Source organism: Beta vulgaris, chromosome 6 (genome assembly GCF_026745355.1).
Source record: "Beta vulgaris subsp. vulgaris cultivar EL10 chromosome 6, EL10.2, whole genome shotgun sequence".
NCBI classification, from domain to species: Eukaryota; Viridiplantae; Streptophyta; class Magnoliopsida; order Caryophyllales; family Amaranthaceae; genus Beta; species Beta vulgaris.
Window position 1 is genome coordinate 21,881,275 of NC_079207.1, and position 11,865 is coordinate 21,893,139.

Here is an 11,865-nt window from a genome sequence, read left to right on the forward strand (position 1 = left end):
TTGGGTCATGTAAAAAGACTAATAATTTTTCTTTTTCTTCTTTCTCTAGTGGATATAACTTTTTCTTTGATTTTTCTTTTTTTAGGTCTTGTAGAGAGTTAGAACTAATTAATTTTACATTTTCTTTTGTATATTACTTGCTTTTTTGTGAGATGCATGCAAATGTATTTGACAAACTACTAAGGGCTTTGATGAGCTATTCCTGGTAGGCAATGCAAGTTTTCTAACCTTTTTTTTCTTTTTAATTTGAGATTTAGGAAATTCAAATATTTTATTTGATTACTAACTTGTAAAATATGTGCAAATTGTGATCCAAGGGTTGAGTTTGGGCATATCTTGGATATTGGAATTAAATTTTACAAGATTGAGTTAGACTGCATTGTTTTTCTTATAACATTTCGGTATCATATTTTGGTGCTGTTGTCTGGGAGACGGTTTTGTTCTATTTAGTTTATATTGTTGGTGAGACTAAACTGTAAATATTATTTTTCCCTTCTGATATTTTTTTTAATAACTTTAATGTATCATGGAGTCATGTTATTTTGATGACAGGGATACTTCTTTTGCTAGACAATATAGTCATAATTCTTGGAATTCTCATGTTTACTGTTTTGATGCATCATATCAAAATTCTCCTAATTTTTGCATGAATTCTCCTGAATTACCTCATATGTTTGTGAACCCTGTCTATATGCTAGTAGTTCTAGAGCAATTTTTTATTTTCCTCAATATGAGAATGAATTGTTTTGGAAATACTATTACAGACTTGGCAATTTTGTTGGTCCTAACCATGAAATTGAAATTTAGGATATGTGCCTAGTAATTTATAAGGGTTTGAATGGGGAAACTTTCTAGCCCAATCACCAGATTATTGTTGGGATTTAATTCCATGGTTGGCTAAGAATAACTATGAATGGAATATGTCTTTATCGGCTAGACCAACCCCACAATCGTATAGTTGTATTACGACACCTTCTTATTCTTCGAATTGTCATTCGACTTCTCATGCAATTTCTTTGTGTGATATGACATTAGTGAATGATTTTAATACCTCACCCCAATATGAATTTTATTATTACACTCAAAATTCTAATCCCCAACCGTATATTTATGATGATGTTGATGCGGGTTGTATAGAGAATGAAAGTTATGATGATGACGATCAAATTATAAGAGAGATTAATGTGATGGATATTTTAAAGGAGGAAGAAACCTTGGCTGAAAAACCTTCTTTGGAGAAGTCTATAGATGAGAGTGATGTGATTCATGAGTCTTCGTTGGTTCCACCTACTGTTTTTGAGTTTCATGTTCCTTTTTTTTTTTCAAAAGCTTGACCTCATTCCTTCTTATCCAATATTATATCCTCCTTCATTCCTTATTTCTCCCTCTTTGAATGACTCATATGATCATGATTTTTCTTTTTCTTCCTTCTCTTGTGGATATAACTTTTTCTTTGATTTTTCTTTTTGTAGGTCTTGTAGAGAGTTAGAACAAATTTATTTTACATTTTATTTTATATATTATTTGCTTTTTTGTGAGATGCATGCAGATGCATTTGACAAACTAGTACGGGCTTTGATGAGCTATTCCTAGTAGGCAACTCAAGTTTTCTAACTCTTTTTTTTTTCTTTTTAACATTAGATTTAGGAAATTCAAATATTTTATTTGATTACTAACTTGTAAAATTTGTGCAAATTGGGATCCAGGGGTTGAGTTCCTATTATTTGTTGAGGTTAATTTCTAGGCACTTGATCTTATGCTTTGTGAGGAGGTTCAATTAAGGGTTTTCACCCACGACGCTTTTGGTATACTCTTTCCACCCCCCACCCCCCCCCGTTCAAGTTTTTTAAAGTCATATCTCTCTTTGCCATTTATTTTGGTTTAACTTTATTGTGTGATTGAGGAAGTTGATCCTGGTATGTTATTGTGGATGTTTCCCTTTATTCGATTCTCCTCCTAATATTTCTTTGTCACATTGAGGACAACATATTATTTAGGTTGGGGGAGGATTTACTTTTTGGGTCATAACTTTGCACATAATTTTGTTTAGGTAATTTTTTTTATTTCTTTTAACTATTTGCATATTTTGGCTTTGTGGGTATGCCTTCTGAAAACCTTCACGAAACCTTACTCGTCTACTAGGGGAGCCTAGGGGTTTAAAGGGCTTGTTGCACATGCTAAGTGCAATCGTGATTCCTATGAATGTGAGTTAAGATTTATTGTTTTCTTAGTATTAGGAGCATATTAGTTGCATTCATGCATTTTGATGATTACATGAAATATATGTTTTATTCCATGAGATTGATAATTTATGATATTTGGGAATATCTTGGATATTGGAATTAAATTTTACAAGATTGAGTTCGACTGCATTGTTTTTTTTATAGCTTTTCTGTATCAAATTTTGGCGCCGTTGTTGGGGAGATGGTTTTGTTCTATTTAGTTTTCATTGTTGGTGAGACTAAACTATATATATATATATTTTCCCTTTTGTGAATATTTTTTTAGTAACTTTTCTGTATCATGGAGTCATGTTATTTTGATGATGGGGATACTTCTTTTGCTAGGCAATATAGTCATTATTCTTGGGATTCTCATGTTCACCGTTTTGATGCAGCATATCAAAATCCTCCTAATTTTTGCATGAATTCTCCTGAATTACCTCATATATTTAGTGAACCCTGTGTATATGCTAGTAGTTCTAGAGCAATTTTTTCTTTTCCTCAATATGATAATGAATTGTCTTGGAAATACTATTACAGACTTGGCAATTTTGTTACTCCTAACCATGAAATTTTTTTTGGTGAAAAAATAGTGACTAACCATGAAATTGAAATTTGGGATATGTGCCTAGTAATTTATGAGGGTTTAAATGAAGACATTAGGGTGGTGTTTAATTCTATGTCAATTCGGAAATTTCTAGCCCAATCACCATATTATTTTTGGGATTTAATTGAGTGGTTGGCTAAGAATAACTATGAATGGGATATGTCTTTATTTGCTAGACCAACCCCACAACCATATGACATTAGTGAATGATTTTAATCCCTCACCCCAATATGAATTTTATTATTAATTACACTCAAAATTCTAATCCCCTACCGTATAATTTATGATGATGGTGATGCGGGTTGTATAGAGAATGAAAGTTATGATGATGATGATGAAATTATAAGAAAGATTAATGTGATGGATATTTTAAAGGAGGAAGAAACCTTGGCTGAAAAACCTTCTTTGGAGAAGTCTATAGATGAGAGTGATGTGATTCATGAGTCTTTGTCGGTTCCACCTACTATTTTTGAGTTTCATGTTCCTTTTTCTCAAAAGCTTGACCTCATTCCTTCTTATCGAATATTATATCCTCCTTCATTCCTTATTTCTCCCTCTTTGAATGACTCATATGAGCATGAAATTTATGTACATTCGATTTCTTTCCAACCTGTTGGGTCATGTAAAAAGACAAATATTTCTTCTTTTTCTTCCTTCTCTTGTGGATGTAACTTTTTATTTGATTTTTCTTTTTGTAGGTATTTTAGAGAGTTAGAAATAATTTATTTTACATTTTCATTTGTATATTATTTGCTTTTTTGTGAGATGCATGCAGATGCATTTGACAAACTACTAAGGGCTTTGATGGGCTATTCCTGGTAGGCAACTCAAGTTTTCTAACCCTTTTTTTTCTTTTTAATTTTAGATTTAGGAGATTCAAATATTTTATTTGATTACTAACTTGTAAAATTTGTGCAAATTGTGATCCAGGGGTTGAGTTCCTATTATTTGCTGAGGTTAATTGTTAGGCACTTGATCTTATGCTTTGCGAAGAGGTTCAATTAAGGGTTTTCACCCACGATGCTTTTGGCATACTCTTTCCTTTAAATTTCCCCCTGTTCAAGTTTTTGAAAGTCATATCTCTCTTTGCCATTTATTTTGGTTTAACTTGATTGTGTGATTGAGGAAGTTGATCTTGTATGTTATGTTATTGTGGATGTTTCCCTTTATTTCGTTCTCTTCCCAATATTTCTTTATCACATTAAGGACAATGTGTTATTTATCTTGGGAGAGGATTTACTTTTTAGGTCATAACTTTGCGAATATTTTCGTTTCGGTATATTTTTTTATTTCTTTTGCATATTTGCATATTTTGGCTTTTTGGGTATGCTTTCTAAAAACCTTCACGAGAATTTACTCGTCCACTAGGGGAGTCTAGGGGTTTAAAGGGCTTGTTCCACATGCTAACTGAAATCATGATTCCTACTAAAGTGAGTTAAGATTTATTGCTTTCTTAGTATTAGGAGCATATTAGTTGCATTCATGCATTTTGACGATTACAGGACATATATGTTTTATTCCATGAGATTGATAATATATGATATTTGGTATATCTTGGATATTGAAATTAAATTTTGCAAGATTGGGTTAGACTGCATTGTTTTTTTTATAACTTTTCTTTATCAAATTTTAGCGTTGTTGCCGGGGAGACGGTTTTGGTCTATTTAGTTTCTATTGTTGGTGAGACTAAACTGTATATTTTTTTTTTCCCTTTTGTGAATATTTTTTTTAGTAACTTTTCTGTATCATGGAATCATGTTATTTTGATGATGGGACTACTTCTTTTACTAGGCAATATAGTCATAATTCATGGGATTCTCATGTTTACAGTTTTGATGCATCATATCAAAATCCTCCTAATTTTTGCATGAATTCTCCTAAATTACCTCATATATTTTGTGAACCCTATGTATATGCTAGTAGTTCTAGAGCAATTTTTTCTTTTCCTCAATATGAAAATGAATTGTTTGGGAAATACTATTATAGACTTGGCAATTTTGTTGGTTCTAACCATGAAATTGAAATTTGGGATATGTATCTAGTAATTTATGAGAGTTTAAATGGGGAAACTAGGGTGGTGTTTGATTCTATGTCTAATGGGAAATTTCTAGCCCAATCACCAGCTTATTGTTGGGATTTAATTGAGTGGTTGGCAAAGAATAACTATGAATGGGATATGTCTTTATCTACTAGACCAACCCGACAACCCTATAGTTGTATTACAACACCTTCTAATTCTTCGAATTATCAATCTACTACTCATGCAATTTCTTTGTGTGATATGACATTAGTGAATGATTTTAATCTCTCACCCCAATATGAATTTTATTATTACACTCAAAATTCTAATCCCCAACCGTATATTTATGATGATGATGATGCGGGTTGTATAGAGAATGAGAGTTATAATGATGATGATCAAATTATAGGAGAGATCAATGTGATGGATATTTTAAAGCAGGAAGAAACCTTGGTTGAAAAACCTGTTTTTGGAGAAGTCTATAGATGTGAGTGATGTGATTCATGAGTCTTTGTTGGTTCCACCTACTGTTTTTGAGTTTCATGTTCCTTTCTCTCAAAAGCTTGACTTCATTCCTTCTTCCCGTATATTATATCTTCTTTCATTCCTTATTTCTCCCTCTTTGAATGACTCATATGATCATGAAATTTATGTACATTCGATTTTTTTCCAACCTGTTGGGTCATGTAAAAAGCCTAATAATTTTTTTTCTTCTTCTCTAGTGGATATAACTTTTTCTTTGATTTTTCTTTTTTAGGTCCTGTAGAGTGTTAGAACTACTTTATTTTACATTTTCTTTTGTATATCATTTGCTTTTTCGTGAGATGCACACAGATGTATTTGATAAACTACTAAGGGCTTTGATGAGCTATTCCTGGTAAGCAACGCAAGTTTTCTAACCCTTTTTTTTCTTTTTGATTTGAGATTTAGGAAATTCAAATATTTTATTTGATTACTAATTTGTCATAGTTGTGCAAATTGTGATCCAGGGGTTGAGTTCCTATTATTAGTTGAGGTTAATTTCTAGGCACTTGATCTTATGCTTTGCAAGGAGGTTCAATTAAGGGTTTTCACCCATGACGCTTTTTGTATACTCTTTCCTTTCCCCCTTTTCAAGTTTTTGAAAGTCAAATCTCTTTTTGCAATTTATTTTAGTTTAACTTGATTGTGTGATTGAGGAAGTTGATCCTGTTATGTGATTGTGGATGTTTTCCTTTATTCCATTCTCCTCCCAATCTTTATTTGTCACATTGAGGACAATGTCTTATTTAGTATGGGGGAGGATTTACTTTTTGGGTCATAACTTTGCACATATTTTCGTTTAGGTATAATTTTTTTATTTCTTTTGCATATTTCCATATGTTGGCTTTGTGGGTATAGATGCCTTCTGAAAACCTTGACGAGACCTTACTTGTCCACTAGGGGAGCCTAGGGGTTTAAAGGACTTGTTGCACATGCTAAGTGCAATCGTGATTCCTACGAAAGTGAATTAAGATTTATTGCTTTCTTAGTATAAGGAACATATTAGTTGCATTCATGCGTTTTGATGATTATAGGAAATATATGTTTCATTCCATGAGATTGATAATTTATGATATTTGGGCATATCTTCGATATTGGAATTAAATTTTACAAGATTGAGTTAGACTGCATTGTTTTTTTATAGCTTTTCTGCATCTAATTTTGGCGCCGTTGTTGGGGAGATGGTTTTGTTCTATTTAGTTTTCATTGTTGGTGAGACTAAACTGTATATATATATTTTTTCCCTTTTGTGAATATTTTTTTTAGTAACTTTGCTGTGTCATGGAGTCATGCTATTTCGATGATGGGGATACTTCTTTTACTAGGCAATATAGTCATAATTCTTGGGATTCTCATGTTTACAGTTTTGATGCATCATATCAAAATCTTCCTAATTTTTGCATGAATTCTACTGAATTACCTCATATATTTTGTGAACCCTGTGTATATGCTAGTAGTTCTAGACCAATTTTTTCTTTTCCTCAATATGAGAATGAATTGTTTTGGAAATACGATTATAGACTTGGCAACTTTGTTGGTCCTAACCATGAAATTTAAATTTGGGATATGTGGCTAGTAATTTATGAGGGTTTAAATGAGGAAATAGGGTGGTATTTGATTCTATGTCTAATGGGAAATTTATAGCCCAATCACCAGATGATTGTTGGGATTCAATTCAGTGGTTGGCTAAGAATAACTATGAATGGGATATGTCTTTATCTGCTAGACCAATCCCACAACCCTATAGCTGTATTACAACGCCTTCTTATTCTTTGAATTGTCACTCTACTTCTCATGCAATTTCTTTGTGTGATATGACATTAGTGAATGATTTTAATCCCTCACCCCAATATGAATTTTATTATTACACCCTAAATTCTAATCCCCAACCGTATATTTATGATGATGGTAACGCAGATTGTATAGAGACTGAGAGTTATGATGATGATGATGATCAAATTATTGGAGACATCAATGTGATGGATATTTTAAAGGAGGAAGAAACCTTGGTTGAAAAACCTTCTTTGGAGAAGTCTATAGATGAGAATGATGTGATTCATGAGTCTTTGTCGATTCCACCTACTGTTTTTGAGTTTCATGTTCCTTTCTCTCAAAATCTTGACCTCGTTCCTTCTTCCCCTATATTATATCCTCCTTCAATCCTTATTTCTCCCTCTCTGAATGACTCATATGATCATGAAATTTATGTACATTCGATTTCTTTCCAACATGTTGGGTCATGTAAAAGGACTAATAATTTTTCTTTTTCTTCCTTCTCTTGTGGATATAACTTTTTCTTTGATTTTTCTTTTTGTAAGTCTTGTAGAGAGTTAGAGCTAATTTATTTTACATTTTCTTTTGTATATTATTTACTTTTTTGGGAGATGCATGCAGATGAATTTGAAAAACTAGTAAGCGCTTTGATGAGCTATTCCTAGTAGGCAACTCAAGTTTTCTAACCCTTTTTTTTCTTTTTAAATTTAGTTTAGGAAATTCAAATATTTTATTCGATTACTAACTTTAAAATTTGTGCAAATTGTGTCAGGGGTTGAGTTCCTATTATTTTGAGGTTAATTTCTAGCACTTGATCTTATGCTTGTGGGGAGGTTCAATTAAGAGTTTTCACCCACAACACTTTTGGTATACTCTTTCCTTTTCCCCGGTTAAAGTTTTTGAGAGTCATCTCTTTTTTCCATTTATTTTGATTCAACTTGATTGTGTGATTGAGGAAGTTGATCCTGTTATGTGGTTGTGGATATTTTCCCTTTCTCTTCCCCTTCCTATATTTATTTGTCACATTAAGGACAATGTGTTATTTGGCTTGGGGGAGGATCTACTTTTTGGATCATAACTTTGCACATATTTTCGTTTAGGTATATTTTTTTATTTATTTTACATATCTGCATATTTTGTTTTTGTGGGTATGCCTTCTAAAAACCTTCATGAGACCTTACTCGTCCGCTAAGGGTAGCTTAGGGGTTTAAAGGGCTTGTTGCACATGCTAAGTGCAATTGTGATTCCTACGAAAGTGAGTTAGGATTTATTAGTTTCTTAGTATTAGGATCATATTAGTTGCATTCATGCATGCATTTTGATGATTACTGGAAATATATGTTTTATTCCATGAGATTTATAATTTATGAGATTTGAGCATATCTTGGATATTGGAATTAAATTTTACAAGATTGAGTTAGACTGCATTGATCGCTTCATGGTACAATTATATTGCAACTTGAATGGTTTGGGGTAAGATTGGTTGACATCCCCAAGAAAGACTTGATTTTACTTGGTAAGCATAAGCCTTGTGAGGATTTTTTTTCAAGCCTTATAGACTAACACATCTACATCAGTCTTCTACTTTTTGTTGTGCGATATTCCTCATGAAGTATGACTCTTGAACTTGCCTTGGCACTCTATGAGACTTATGTGGCATATGCATGTGTTATATGATTGAGGCGTTCTCTTCCGTTTTTTGAGCCTTCATACATTTTCTTTTCACATATATTATTTTCTTTAATTAAACCATGTTGAGCTTTTGATATCCCATTCTCTTGATCAACCTACATTACAAGCCTATAGCCTTTTATGATTTCTCTACCAAATCCTTACGAAGTGGAATAGCATTAAAGTTCACATTTTGGGCTTGTGTTTGTGGTTTTTCGGTAATTATTGGAAGAAAATATGTTGAAAGAAAAAAATGCTTAAAATTATAGTGTGAAAGTACAAAATGAAAAGAATGATGAAGAAGTTGTGAAGAGTAATTCTGAAAAATTAAAAAAAAAAAAAAGAAGTGAAAAAAGATTGAATAAAAGGTGAAATAATGTTTGTCGGAGTTGATAAAGATGGGTATTTATTATCTTGATTTATTGGCAATGTGTTGTTGAATTTCTAATAGAAGTTTTTGTGGCGTTTGCATCTAATGGCTATAGATGTTAAAGTGTTATTTCCTCCACTAGTTGGCTTTTTGCACCACATTCCCAAATATTTTCCTACCCTTACCTTAGCCACACTACAATCCTTTGTAAGTGCTCATGATCTATATGCATATTTTCGCCAGTTTTAAGTGGAGAATGAGACGATAGTCAAGTTTAAAGAAAAATACTTCATTCGAGTCGACTTGGTATATGTTTGAGTGGAAATTTCATAACCTATACACACATGGGAGAAAGTGTGTTCGACTAAGGTGAGGTTTATCGAGTTTAATTGAGTCTAACTTGGGGGAAGGTTTGTGGTTTGCCATGGTGAGTCAAGTTGCGATTACATAAATTTATGAGGCGTGATTTTTGGTCTATCTTAGTCTAATCTTACAATTATAATATCTTTCATATGCCCAAATTTCATGTATTAGAGATTGAATGGTTGTGCGCAGGGTCGTCTTGAAGATTTTGGGGCTCCGGTTCTAAGATGAAAATTGGGCCCTAAATTATAGTAGATAATAAGGATGGCAAGTTAGAGTTCTAAAGATGGAAAGTTATTAAGAGCGGGATACAATAAGTCATTTTTCAAATATGAAGTAAAATTTTCAAAATAATATATTTTGGGAACTTTATAATTTTGGGGGCCCTGTGCTATTGCGCTCTTTGCACACCCTCATCTACCCCTCTGGTTGTGCGTATAATTCTTGTACAAAAGTTCATTTTACTCTTCCCTTGTGAATTGGTTTGGTTTGCTTGAGGACGAGCAAAATCTTAGCTTGGGGGAGTTTGATAAGTACATATTCTAACATCATTTAGTTGAATATTAGGATGCATTTTCATGTAGCGTTAGAGCATTTACATTACATTTATGCATATTTAGGTCCCTTTTTATAAGCTACAGTGCTTTCACAGGTTGTTTGGTGTTTTATTGTAATTTTAGGTACTTTGGACTCCTTTTTAAGGACATGATGGTTAATGCACTTGTATTACCATCAAAATGATATATCATGTGCTCAAAACGGATTGGAATTGAAGAAGATACAAAAGAATTCATTTACTTATGCGAAATATGACACCTCTGCATCATATACCCATAACTTTTGATACAAAAATGATAATGAGGTGATTCTAATTGGGTTGGAAACTAGACTTGAATATCTTTCCAACGATATATTACATGCTCAAACGTAGCTCCCTATCAAAAGTTATAGTTGTTCAAAGTTGAGTTGGGGAATCTGATGGTTACAGGGCAACACGTCCGTGTCACTTTTGACACGTCCGTGTCACTATGATTTCTTCAAGGCAGCCGCTTATTTTCGTATATTACATTTTATGGTTACAGGTCAACACATCCGTGTCATTATTGCCACGTCCGTGTTACTCTGCTCCATGACGCATTTTGTGAAATCGGTTTTATTATTTTAGGGAGTTATAAATACTCTTTTATTTGTTTAATGAGGGGGGATAGTCGATTGTACACACTTTTTTAGGGTTTCTAAAGAAGTTAGAGAGAAATTTGTAGATATTCATTTTTCTCCAAGACTCTACCTTTCTTTCATTAATTCAAGTACTTATTTTCTTCTTCTTTCCTCTTTGTTTTCTATTATGAACTTTAGCTATTGTTTTCTAGTTTGTTTATTTATTTCAATTATGAGTGAGTAGTTTTTTTTATCTATGTTTAAGTTGAACCCTAGTATGAATTAATTCATGATTATTTCTTTAAATCCCCAAATTAGTTATTTATTTGTTCTTACTTAATTGATTGTGCATACTCCAATACTAGATTAGGGATAACTAGTATTGTTCTAATTCCATTGTCTTGATCACAACTGGAGTTGGGTTTTGACGGATTTGGGTATTTCAATTAAGGATATGAACTCCACAGAAGTAGGTAGAATGGATTGTTAGGAAGTTAAAGGACCATGTTTAATGTCTTTAATTTGCATGATTCCATGGGAGTAGGCTTGAGTGCTTATTAAGGAAGCCATAGATACTCGGGAGAGGTTTATGGTACTTTATAGGGTGAACTTTTCCTTGTGAACATTTAATTGATTAGTTTAGGGTAGGAATTATTTTCTATTAGTTCATGCTAGTGGGGATACTTAAGTGTAGAGTCCTTTATTTATATATTGATTAGTATAGTTCATTCGACCATTATTAATATTAACATACTTTTAGTCTTACCATTATTTAAGGGCTAATCATAGAACAACTTTCTCTCTACGGGATTGACCCTGACTTACCCTACTATATAGTTAGGAGGATTAGTTATTTATTTATTTTGTTAGGTGCGCGACACGCCTATCACAACTTGTCATCTTATTTAAATGCACCTCACAGAAAAGTGCCTAATAAGACATCTCTAAAGCCAACCTAGAGAAATTAATCATTAATAAAATCTATAAGTTAGTTGATGTTGAGAATAAGCACACTAAAGCTTTTTCTAGATGCTGATTTTGAGGGAGTTCGTTTAGGCAAAATATTGGTGGACACCGGAGCTATTGTTAATATCATGCCACTCTCTGTGTTTAGAAAGTTACGAAAAACTAGAAAGGATTTACATAATATACAAATCAA